The sequence below is a fragment of the Cebus imitator genome, unplaced genomic scaffold (assembly GCF_001604975.1).
Source record: "Cebus imitator isolate Cc_AM_T3 unplaced genomic scaffold, Cebus_imitator-1.0 Scaffold20, whole genome shotgun sequence".
Taxonomy (NCBI): Eukaryota; Metazoa; Chordata; class Mammalia; order Primates; family Cebidae; genus Cebus; species Cebus imitator.
The window spans coordinates 11,024,145-11,036,783 of NW_016107335.1; positions in this window are offsets into that span (position 1 = coordinate 11,024,145).

Genomic DNA, 12,639 nt, shown 5'->3' on the forward strand with positions numbered 1-12,639 from the left:
CATGCATTAGGTATTTGTCCTAATGCTCTTCCTCCCCTTCCCTCCCATATGGAACCAAAAAGAAGCCCTTGTAGCTAAGACAATCCTAAGCAAAAAGAACAAGCTAAAGGCATCACGCTACCTGACTTCAAACTATACCACAAGGCTACAATAACCAAAAGAGCATGGTACTGGTACCAAAACAGACATATAGACTGATGGAACAGAATAGATTCCTCAGAAATAATACCACACATCTACAACCGTCTGATCTTCGACAAACCTGACATGTTTTCTTTTAAAAGAAAGAGAGGAAGGTCCTGGGTGGACTCAGGTCTATGAGATGAGACCCACAAAATGCTTCTACTTCCAAAGTTGCTTCTAAAGTTACAGTGCAAACATATGCTGCTTTCTATTCTAATACTGCAACAACAAAACGGACTTTGAAAAATGTGAAAGTGTGTGAAAGTGCTTTGTTCCTTGTGTGAAAGACCTTGAATGAACACCCTCATTAGGGGAGCTTCAGGGCGGGCATTACATGAAGCAGGTGCCCCAAGGATGGTGGGGAGAGAGAACAAATTCTGAAATACCACTCTGCCTCCAGTGGTACCTGGGCTGATAGCCCTCTGATGTCAATTACAAACAAACTACAACTTGTATCTGATTGCAAAATAATACATATTCATTGTTAAAGAAACCTTGGAAAATACAGCTGACCACAAAGAGTCCATTTCTTCTTAATTCAGTGTTTTATCTTCTTTGTTTTTTTTTTGGAAAAAGAAGAAAAGGGTTTCAAAAGAGCCCCATTTCCACATTATTGATAGGAAATAAAACACCTCTTCTGACAGTTTCAGTAAGCCACGCCAATACACAGCTAGAAAGTTATTCTCAGAGGTAAGACTCAGGACATTTCACCAAAATTGAGAAAAAGATTTGGGCCCCCGTGGTGCAGTATGACTGGGTTTTCTGCCTCCTACGAAGGGAGCAGGATCCCACCCTCACAGGCGAACATCTGTCCGATCCTCAGGAAAGACAATACGACGTCCGCTTGCCGGGAACACCCAATGGGGAATGAAGGCTGTGCATTGCAGTCCTGCTGGGCACAGTCTGACCGTGTGACCTGGGAGTAAGACCCTAGTGACTGCCTCCCAGCCATTGAGAGGAATCAGTGAACCTCACAAGGACAGGGTCTGGTGCTGGATGTCTGAGATCAAGTGCTTCAAACAGACAGCCACCTATTCCACACCTGCTCCATCAGCTGAATTTCTCTACAAAGCAGATGTGTGCAAAAACCCCTCAAATCATCACTAAACCTTCTGGGTAATGAGGATACTGGTTCCTAACTGACCTTTCTGAATAAGGCAACGAGGACATGGGAAGGACCAAGGAGTGATCAGCTCACCCCCATGATTTTTTCTTTTTTTTTTTTTTTGACTTGGCTTCTGATGCCATGAGCCTGCTGGCGCTATCAGACTCTTGGGAAGCAGAGGATGGCGCAGGTTGTGGGTGTGAGGAGGAAACCTCGTCATCTTTCTGCCTTTTTGCGCTGCGGGATGCAAAGCATGGGACTCTCTGGACCACATGCAAGCAAGTTAGAATGTGCCTTTCTCCAGGATGGGAATGGCCGCTTCCCTCTTGCATTGAGCTCTACAGGAGATTCTTTATCCACACACATCATTCCTAACGATACTGCTGCCAGCAGGAGAGACCAAGAAGCAGGGATACTTGGGAGCGACCCCTTCAGTAATCACCAAAGAAGAACCCAATCCAGCCTACCCTGTGCTCTAACGGAAAAGGGTGGGAAGCATAAGGGCAGGGTGTGAAAGGGCGGACTGTGCCCCTCCTACCTGTGCCTCACCTGGGGTGCAGCTAACCTTACCCCTTTCTACTGTTTGAGCCGAGTCACTGAACTCTTGTCTTTGTTCGGTTCTCACAGTGGAGTTCCAGTGCCCCCATAAAATCCCTGCCTATTTCTCAGAAGCAATGCTGAGACTTTCTGATTAACTTTTGCTGTCTGGCTCACATGACTATAACTCAGTCTCTGTATTCCTAAGTCCACGTAATTCATGGAACAGTCAAATTGACAGCATTTTAGGCAACCAACCATCAGAAGAAAGCTAGACTTCAGCTGGGAGTGAGGAGGCTTGGACTCCTGTCGTGTCCACCAAAGCTATACGTGCTTGTAGGCAGGCCTGTGCTACAGGGTCCCCTGGGTTTCCCTGGCTCTGGAAGGAGACTACGAGGGTGACAGTAAATGTTTAAGAGCCCTGACTACAAGTTGGTTATCACTATGAATAATAATAGTAATAATTCTATTACTTAATAATATTGTGAAGATCGGCCCCCGTCAGTGAAGAGGGGAGGAAAGCACATTGCTAGGGCCATAGATGACTTTTATTTCCTTTTTTTTTTTTTTCGAGACAGGATTTTGCTCTTGTCACTCAGGCTGGAGTGTAATGGTGCAGTCTCGGCTCCCTGCAACCTCTGCGTCCCAGGTTCAAGAGATTCTCCTGCCTCAGCCTCCCAAGTAGCTGGGATTACAGGTATGTACCACCATGCCTGGCTAATTTTTGTATTTTTAGTAGAGACAGGGTTTCACCATGTTGACCAGGCTGGTCTTGAAATCCTGACCTCAGGTGATCACCTCGGCCTCCCAAAGTGTGGGATTACAGATATGAGCCACCGTGCCTGGCCCTATTTCTTTCTTTCTTTCTTTTTTTCATTTAGCAGTATCCAAAGTTTCTACAATGAATACATACTGCTCTTATAGGTGGATATGTAGAGATGTATAACTTTTAAAATAAATATTACAAACACAATGGTAGCCTGTCTGTACCCAGACGCATGGATTATCACATGCTAACCAGCCGAAAGGATCATGTTTAGGGTCACATGGATGAGTCCATCCCTGATTCTCTTCTTGGCTTGTGACCGACAGACTCTGCCTCCTGCCTGCACTGAGGACGGTTTGTCTTCTGTTTGTACTTCCTCAGGTTATCTTCCGCCCAGCACATGATGGCCCCAAAAAAGAATAAGACATTTAGTGTTATTGTTATTTGAGACAGAAAATGATTTTGAGCAAGACCCTGAAACTGAGTTGTGAAAGATGATGAAACATGTTTTCCAATGTAAAGTTTTGGTAAGAGAAGGGGGCAGAAGGGACAGAGTGATTTGATGCTTCTCTGTTCAGTGTCTCTTGTGCCCTGTCACCTGGCCAAGCTCATTTCCAACCCTCCCAACCTCTTGCCCCTGGTCATTGGATGACGCACCTCTGGGGAAAAAGGTCCCTGGTCGCCAAGGGAAGGTAGGAAATAATGTGGGGAGCAATATTCAGGATGAAAACCTGACATGGTATGGTGGTCAGGAGTTCAAGACCAGCCTGGCCAACATGGTGAAACCCTGTCTCTGCTAAAAATACAAAAATTAGCTGGGCATGGTAGTGTGTATCTATATTCCCAGTTACTGGGAAGGCTGAGGCAGGAGAATTGCTTGAACTGGGACAGGAGAGGCAGAGATTGCAGTGAGCTGAGATCACATCATTGTACTCCTGCATGGGCTGCAGAGCAAGACTGTCTCAAAAAGAAAGAAAGAAAACAGAAAAGCATTCGGGGATGGGGGACACGATGGGTGTGGTGCCCAAAGCATCCGGATGTCCTACAAGGCTCAAGGTCATTCTGTTTCTCTAATTGATGCATTTGGGGGTTAAAGACAGATGAGTCTCTTCACTGCGCCAAGTCAGTGACAGCCACCAGCCTTCTTATGGCCTCAAATTCCCCAGGTGCCTCCTTTATTTGGAGGCTGAATCTCAAGGATAGGTAGCATCAGAACAGAATTCCAAGTCACCAGGGTTTTCAGGTTGGTCCCAGAAAACTGGGAAAGGTGTGTGCCTTCCAGAGAATACCCTGAAAAACAAGCAGAGCCAAACTCCTGCCTGGAGCCTCTGCGATGCAGACCCCGTGCCGGCCGCCCTCTGCCTTGCAGACACAGCCAGTGTTCTCAGTCACAACGACGTATCATTTTATTGCTTTGAGGGCTCCCTGAGGAAATCCAAATCTCCGAGAGACCTTCTTTGTGAAGGATGACACACAATCCTGTTTGCCTCCACCCCATCCTGAGCGGAGAGGGCTCCAAGGCCAGTTTCCTGCCCTGGCCTGCGTGCCTGGCTGGGCGACTCCATTCTGCTCTCAGAAACCCTATTGGAGACACTTCTGTTGACCAGGACAGGCACGCTCAGCATCCCAGACCAGCTCCAGCTCAGGATCTGGGATGGAGTCCAATAAAACCTCCTGACACGGTGGGGGCAAGGGTCACAGTCACTACTTAACGACAGATCAGCATCGATCCTGGGTCTTAGGCACGGAGAAGCCCTCCCTCTGGGGAGCTGAAATCCCCTCGCACTTCTACCCATTATCAGGAAACACAAGGGAACCTGGATATTAAGGATATAGCTCGAAATCGTGCATGGGAGAGGGAGGAGCGGGGCTTTGAGGGCAGCGAATGGAAATGCCATGGATGCGGCACCGAAGGGTCCGTGGCCGTGGAGACAGGGCAGAGTCTCCAAGTCCACGAGATTCCTCCAGCCTCCCAGTGCAAAGGGAGCTCTAGTGAAGTTTCATTTTCTGCCCAGATATATGTTTTGCCAAAACTGCTTCAGGATGAGCAACATGGACAGGCTTACGTTCCTCTGGAGGACGAGAAAAATGACGCCACTATCAATGTCAGGTTATACCCATGTAGTCGGTGCTTGAACAGCCAAGAGCTGGCTACACAGTCTTCCAACGTGGTCCCCACATAATTAATTACACATAGATTATGTCCTTGTTTCCAAAAGAGAGGGACACACACCTCCATTCTTTGAGGTTGTATATAGACACAAAAAGTCAACAACATGGGATCTCACTGTAAAGAAGTTATTCCCCATTCAATTATTTTTCAATCCTTCTGATTCGGACAAGGAAAAAGAAAAGTCCCAGATCATGTGACTGTGCATTTCACACTTCTCGAATGTCTACTTCAGTAAAGAAATCCCTGGACCTCTCCTCCAAAACCATCAGCCGGCCACAATATCCACCTTGCATCTGAGAAACGTTTTGTTTTTCAAACCGGTGAGATGAACAGGCGTACAGTAGTGATTTAAGTCTTCTTTGCATAACAAACATAAATTTTACTAAATCCACTCCGAGGAAAATATTGTCAATCATCGTCAGGGTGGTATAAGTTTATGGCAAGAAAAATCTGAGGGTGGTAGAGGGATGACTTCAGACTGGAAGTCATCCAGTCTGGATCTTTTTATTCCTGGGTTAGATCTTTTTCTTCCCGATGCTGCCTGCTGCTCACCTGCGCTGGCCTCCCTCTCCAGGACTTGCCTGACCATTTCAGAAAGGTCAGGACACCAGCGGAAGACCAAACCAGAGGTGGGCATGGCTCAAACGGATGCTTTCCCCATCCACACGTCGTTTCTACACAACACCCTCGCGCTGATGAGGCCAGTCTGCGGGCCACAGTGAAAACCTCAACCCCTCATTAGTTTTCCCTGGGGTTCCCTCGCTTCACAATAAAACTCTGAGCCAGGCTCAGCTCTGTGGAATCTCATTCATCAGCAATTGCTCCAAGGCTAAGCGGGCCTCGGCCTGGGCTGCATGTGGGCAGATCAGATGTCTGGTGGCTGCTGATGTGGTGAACGTAGGCACAGAGAGACATGTGGTGGCTTAAGGTCTCAGGAAAGGGCTGGAGGGCTCCGTTATCCTGGGCTTCCTGGGTAATGCAATCTGAAAATCAATTCTCATTAAACACAAGTGATACTAATACCTCTGACAGGTTACATCTTAAGTGATAATTAAGAGCATATTTCCTGACACTTGGCTGCTATGAAATGCAGCTCTATTTAAGGCACAGAGAAGGCTTCACACCAAGGCCCTGTGGACAGCCCCAGGAAGTCTCCGAAGTCGGATTGTCACTCATTATTTTAATCTGATTTTCTTTACTCAAGTGAAATAGAACCTGGCATTGGTGCTTTCTTTTACCACTTCTACCAGTGGTCCTTAAAAAACGGTTAACGCTGCCATAAGCCAAGGAATGAAGACTTCATCTTGCACTGATGCAGTCTTCGGTTCTAGACATAGATAGCGCTTATTAATCAGCAGCTGCATCCCACTAAGTTTTATGAACCTCTACAATTCATGAGAGCCGTGGCAGCTGAGATGAGCCATCCTGATTTGAGCATCATGGTGGAAAGGATCTCCGTGTCTGGAGCCATGCAGTGAGAAGTGGAGCTGACGGGCCTGGCCGACGCAGACTGGCAGGTAAGTACGAGAATTTTACGGTGGCCAGTCACAGTTACTGATTTGGCACTTTTGGTATCAAAATGTCCAATGTTATCTCAAAAACTTTCTATTGGGGATAACGGGAAAGTTCAGTGTCTCCTACATTTGAACTGGACTTATTGATCATTACAACATATTAAGACAGAGGAATAAGCCACCAAACCCAGACAAGAAAAACCATATCCATTCTATGTTACATTAGCTTCCCAGGGCTGCCGAAACAAAGCACACAAACGTGGTGGCTGAAAAATAGCAGAAATTAATTGTCTCATAGTCTGGTGGCCAGAAGTCTGCAGTTGAGGTGTTGGCAAGGTCGTGCTTTCTCCGAGGCCACTAGAGAGGATGCTTCCTGCCTCCTCCAGCTCCTGGTTGCCCCAAGCGTTCCCTGGCTTCTCACATCACTCCAGTCTCTGCCTTTGTTTTAACCTGACCATCTTCACCAACTTCCCTCTGTGTCTTTTCTTCTTCTTAAAAGACACGAGTCATCTTGAATTAGGCACCCACCCACCCAGTATGACCTCATCTTACCTAATTACATCCTTTTTTTGGCCTCACTCTGTCACCCAGGCTGGAGTTCAGTGACACAATATCAGCTCACTGCAACCTCCACCTCCCAGGTTCAAGCAATTTTCCTGCCTCAGCCTCCTGGGTACCTGGGATTGAGGCACCCACCACCACACCTGGTTAGCTTTTGTATTTTTAGTAGAGATGGGGTTTCACTATGGTCATCAGGCCGGTCTTGAACTCCTGACCTCAGGTGATCCGCCTGCCTCAGGCTCCCAAACTGCTGAGGTTACAAGCATGAGCCACCATGCCTGGACAACTAATTACATCCTTAACCACCCTATTTCTAAATAAGGTCACATTCCCTGCTGGGCACCATGGCTCACGCCTGTAATGCTAGCATGTTGGGAGGCTGAGATGGGTGGATCACTTGAGGCCAGGAGTTTAAGATCAGCCTGGCCAACATGGTGAAACCCCCTCCCTACTAAAAATATAAAAAATTAGCCAGGCATGGTGGTGCATGCCTGTAGTCCCAGCTGCTGGAGAGGCTAAGGCATAAGAATCATCTTGAGTCCAGTAGGGGAGGTTACAGTGAGCCAAGATCATGCCACGGCACTCCAGCCTGGGCTACAGAATGAGACTCTGTCTCAAAATAAATAATTAAATAAAATAAAAATAAGGTCACATTGTGAGTTACTGGAGGTTAGGACAATGTATCTTTTTAGGCGACACAGTTCAACCCATAAGACAGGTGGAAAGAGAGATTAGTTGATAAACGATATTGGGACAACTGAATAACCGTTTAACCACTGGAGGAGGGGGACACTCCTTCCACCGAAATGCCAAACGGATTCAAGTTTTAAATGTGCAAAATCATTAACGTGTTAGAATGAGAACAGCCAGCTCATAAGACTTATGGGCTGCCATGGTGTGAAAGGGCTTTACATACGTCAAAGCTGAACGTCACAACTACCCTGCTCTTATCTCCACTTTATAGCTGAGGAAACTGAGGCAGGGAGAAGTTACATAATTTGCCTGAGATCACAGAGCTGGGGAGTGCTAGAGCTGAGTTCAAACAATGGCAGTCTGTGCTCCTAATGAATTCCATATGGGGAGAGCATTCTCGGAGGAAGGCAGCTCTCATGTCTGGTACTTACTTTATGCTCTTATGTAGTGCCTGGAAATCTTATAATGCGTATGGGTTACTGGAAAATTTATAAGAAAATAATTTGCACACTCTCGTTCTTCTTCCTGCTGCCCACCACAGCCTTCCTTCCCAGGCAGCCACTTGGCAGGGCCTAATTAGATGGTTGATCTGCCTCAGATCTGCAGCTGGAGAAGCCTAATAGCTTCTAGGATGAAACTTGTGTTGGAACTACACCCTATTTCCATACCCTTCTGGAATTTTCTATTGATATGGTTTGGCTCTGTGTCCCCACCCTAATCTCATCTTGAATGGTACTCCCATAATTCCCATGTGTTGTGGGAGGGACCCAGTGGGAGATAATTTGAATCATGGGGATGGTTTGCTCCATACTGTTCTTGTGGTAGTGATAAGTCTCATGAGATCTGATGGTTTATCAAGGGTTCCGCTTTTGCATCTTCTTCATTTTCTCTTTCTGCCGCCATGTAAGAAGTGCCTTTCGCCTCCCGCCACGATTCTGAGGCCTCCTCAGCCATGTAGCACTGTAAGTGCAATTAAACCTCTTTTGCTTCCCAGTCTCAGGAATGTCGTTATCAGCAACATGAAAACAGACTAATACATCTTCTGTGTTCTGTGGTGCTGAACCAAACAGCTGGCTGTGACTGGGGCAAATGCACACTCCCTTTCAGGGTTTGCAGACGGCTGCCTGGGCTTTGGTCTCCACTGGTCTTCTCAAAGGTGGAAGTGCTAGTGAGTCACCTGGAGGATATGGTGCCATGTCAATTCTGGTGGGGGTGGGACATGAATCTGAGATCCTCTGTTTCTGACACTCCCCCAAGGGAGGCCCACACAGATGCCTGTGGACTGTGCTTGGAGTAGCGAATATCTAAATCTCTCCTCTCCATGAGTTCTAACTGGTACATCTATGTCCTTCTGAAAATCAGGGCCACAGACCTTTAACTAAAACGACCAAAGGACAAGGCTGAAATGCTCTCCTAAAAATGTGTCTTTCCTAACGTGCTCTTAGGAGCACTCCCCAGGGAAGGAGAAAAAGAAGCTTTGGGCCGCCAAGCTTTCTTGTTTGACTTGCTGAAACTTGCCCCAAGAAATAAACCCTGCCAAAGCTTCCATGTGGAGGAAGGACTCGTAAAGTCAGGGAGTCTCCACAGTTAGGCATTTGCCCAAAAAGGCCAAGTGGCCAAAAAATGATGCACCACTACACTGACAGTTTGGGAGTTATCTGCTAAGTGTAAGTCCTTGTGCCAGAAACACATTTATTTTGTTAATAACAGTAGAGAAATGGGATAGTGCTCTGGGGTCTTAGAGCATGCTTTTCTTCTGAGATCACGAAGTGCTTTAAAGATAATACCTTATCCCTGTGTGAAAAACAGTCATCTCTCCCTCTTGCCAGAGGAAAGAAACTAGCAAATGATGTCTTCATGATCACCTAAGCACTATGGCAGTCACAGCCAATAACGAAGGCTCCAGGCCCTCCCTTCTGTGAGTACTTATTGCTAGGTTCTCATTGACAGGGAAAGAAAAGGTCTTAGCACGTAGCGAGCCCCATCCACCAGGCACTTTGTCAGGCCCTTTGTATAGGGGATTGCATCAGAGTAAACAAGGGACTAGAATCAAACTACTAACTCAACCTACTGACATTCAAAGTAAATATTGATTACAGATATAAAAAGTCATTATTCTGTATAGTCCATGAGGACAATGGGACATCACGGGGAAAACACCATCTATGTGGTCATCGAAAAGTTCCTGGAAGATTAGGGATTCTGAAATGGCACCTGTGATACTTTTTTCGTATATGTCCACTGCTGCAAACACTGAGATATTTGTTTTATGCGATTTAAACAGATACGTGCCACATACTTGTTAGGTAAGCGCAAAGCCCGTTAGCTAGGGGACATGAACATGGGCAAGAACGGTGTCTGTCCTCAAGGAACCTACTGTTTGGTAGAAAGATAAGAGAGGCAAGTATATAATAATGTTATCATTTACTACCTGGGAAAGTTTGAAAATGATATTTAGATATCCTCTCCGTTTTAGGAAGTAGGATGGATCATGGAGGCTGCCTGTAGGAATGTGGGAGGGAAGAAGAGATGGGGTCAGTTTGGGCAGAGGATGTCACCTGCGCACTGAGGAGTGGCACATGTGGCTCCAGCAGCTGGGCAAACCCAGCTGCACTCACTCGTTCTGACCCTGTCTCCCTAGATGCCCGTCTCTGCAGTAGGTAGACTTTGCAGCCAGTGGGAGGACTCCCAACAGCTCCATCAAGGTTTTCACCAGTTCTGAGTAAGGAGCAGTAGTGAATTTTGTTTCCTGGGTCTCCAGGAACTCCAGTAGAATTGCTGATTAAAATGGGCTGTGAGACCACCCGGGGATTCCAGGCCATGCTGCTGCACACCACTCATGCCAGAGGGGACCCTCTTTTCAATGACACACACAGCTCCCAGATGGTGGGTAGCCTACCACTGCCAAGAAATCAAAGATCCCCAAAAACTCCACTTCAAATTAAGTTTCTGATTCCTTTGTGTTCTTTTGTAGGCAAAGTAGAGTAGAGACGTTTGCAAATCTCTTCCTGAACCCTTGACCCACAGGAGTTAACCCATGCAGGTCCACTGGTCTTACTTAACGCTCCTCTTATTCCGATTCCACCCCCTACAGCTCCTGGAATCTCCCTGATGCGCGAATCCCTGTGGCCCAAACACTCAGAACGCCCTGCAAACTCCCAAAGCCCCACTGAAAAGACAGTGGGAAGAGAGCGTTCAGGCCTTTCCCTTTTGGATCTTGGGCCTGCGCTCGTGTAGGTTCTGGTTTTAGCCGAGTTAAACTCTCACACGAAAACCCAGAATTCCAATCCCACAGGGTCCTTGATCCCTCTCCAGGCTGTCTCGCCTCATGCCGGGCAAACGGTCCAAGCTGGCCTGCTGGGGATGTGGGCTGGCTGTGTTATGGAAACACTGCCTGGGGCCATGGCAACAGCCCCGTCCGCCCCGCCTGGCAGACACCAGCCCCGATGACTGCACACAGGGCCAGCCGCCTGCACAGGCAACCTTGTTCTAACAAGGAATGAGCCTCCATGGCCTTTGGACAGTGAGTGACTCCACAGGTCCCACCAGCCATACCTAGGGGTACAGTCGTGGGATACAAAGAAGGAAACAGACATACTTCTTTCAGCTCCATCTTCCTCTGAATAGCATAGTTTTGCTTTTTGGATGAGGAAGAGAACTTATGTCGACCTTTCACTCCTCGCTTCGTATGTGACATTAATCAGTCCTCTCCACCCACGCACCTGTTGCTTGCACACTGATGGGTGACAAGCTGGTTTCTGCCAGGAAACCCACTGTCTCTGTCCTCAGGGAGTTCACCATCAGAAGTGAAAAAAACACCAAATGAGGCTTTGGAAAGGATAGCTTGGCATGAAAACAACATTTCATATTGTAAACCAAAATGTGGTTTGTCCCCTTTTTGGATGTGTGATATAATGGTTCCATTCCTCTTCATTCTCAATCTCTCTCTTGTTTTTTTGGAGGCAGTGTCTCGCTCTGTCACCCGGGCTGGAGTGCAGTGGTGTGATCTCAGCTCACTGCAACCTCCGCCTCCTGGGTTCAGCAATTCTCATGACTCAGGCTCCGGAGGAGCTGGGATTACAGGTGCACACCACCACGCCTGGCTAATGTTTTGTATTTTTAGTAGAGACGGAGTTTCGCCATGTAGATCACACTGGTCTCGAACTTCTGACCTCAAGTGATCTGCCTGTCTCAGCCTCCCAAGGTGCTGGCATTACAGGCGGCAGCCCCCTTTCCTTTTTATCTCCAGGGTGTCCACAGCTGCAGAGCACATCTTGAAGTCTGCTTCGTGCTTCTAATCAAGGCACATTCTTCAAGATTTTGGGGCTGGAGGGAGGGTCCACTACTCCCTTTGCCAAGGGTGGTCCTGAAGCCAGCTGGGAGCAGGCTTTGTAAGCAAGGAGATGGGAGGGGAACAAACAGATTCTCTCCCCACTGGGCTGTGCAGATTAAGAAGATACATAAACTCCAGTCCACTGAGAAAAGAGCATAAGTTTATAGAAATTGCCTGTGATGAATCAGACATATTGCATTAGATGAGCGGAGTGTTTTGAAGGAAGGACTTTTAAACTTCTTCCAAAAAATAAACCCCAAGGCTCACTCTCAGTCACTTCACTAATTTTAACCAGATAACTTGACCTGATAGAGACTTAATTCCCACCCACTCCCAGTTTTTGGAGCAACTTGAAATAGCCCTTCCTTTCACCCTCCCACCATCTGCTCTTCTTCCACACAAAGGCACAAAATGAGGAGGGCCCAACGAGATTCCATGAATTCTCAGCCTTCCTACCTTCTCTCTTTTTCACCGCACCCAGAGTTCAACGCCTTAGTGTGTTTTATGCTTACCTCTAAGCAATTATGAAACAATCCAATTCTTTCCACCCTCAGAGGTATGAAGCCATGAATGCATGAGGATCAGAAAAAGAAGACCAAATCTGATGTTTATTTTCCTGTCTTTGAAAGGCAACTGAGCATTCCAGTGAGGAGATGTCACATTTTTCTAATAGGTCAGGGGGCTGCGGTTTTCCTCCATGTTGACATGCAGCCCAGGGAGACTAACTCTACAGTGATGTCATGAATGTATAATCGAATCAAGAACCGTTCATTG